The sequence below is a fragment of the Nicotiana attenuata genome, unplaced genomic scaffold, assembly GCF_001879085.1.
Source record: "Nicotiana attenuata strain UT unplaced genomic scaffold, NIATTr2, whole genome shotgun sequence".
NCBI lineage: Eukaryota > Viridiplantae > Streptophyta > Magnoliopsida > Solanales > Solanaceae > Nicotiana > Nicotiana attenuata.
The window spans coordinates 10,921-11,499 of record NW_017681123.1 but is presented as its reverse complement, the minus strand read 5'-3'; positions in this window follow the sequence as shown (position 1 = coordinate 11,499).

Genomic DNA, 579 nt, shown 5'->3' with positions numbered 1-579 from the left:
AACATTGGCTTTACCGGGATGATACAATATCTCGACGTCGTAGTCTTTCAGTAATTCAAGCCACCTACGCTGCCTCAAATTCAACTCTTTCTGCTTGAAGATGTATTGTAAACTCTTGTGATCTGTGTAGATGTCAACATGGACGCCATATAAGTAGTGTCTCCATATCTTCAAAGCATATATTACTGCAGCCAATTCCAAATCATGGGTTGGATAATTCTTTTCATGCTTCTTCAATTGTCTTGATGCATAAGCAATCACCTTCTCACGTTGCATCAATACACACCCCAAACCTATACCTGAGGCATCACAATATACCACATAACCTTCTGGTCCTTCAGGAAGAGTGAGCACTGGTGCGAATGTCAATCGATTCTTCAACTCCTGAAAACTTCGTTCACAAGCGTCAGACCACTGGAATTTAGTAGCTTTCTGTGTTAACTAAGTTAATGGTGCCGATATAGAGGAAAACCCTTCAACAAATTGCCTATAATATCCTGCTAGCCCTAGGAAGCTGCGGACTTCTGATGGTGTTGTAGGTCTCGGCCAATTCTTTACTGCATTGATCTTCTGAGTGTC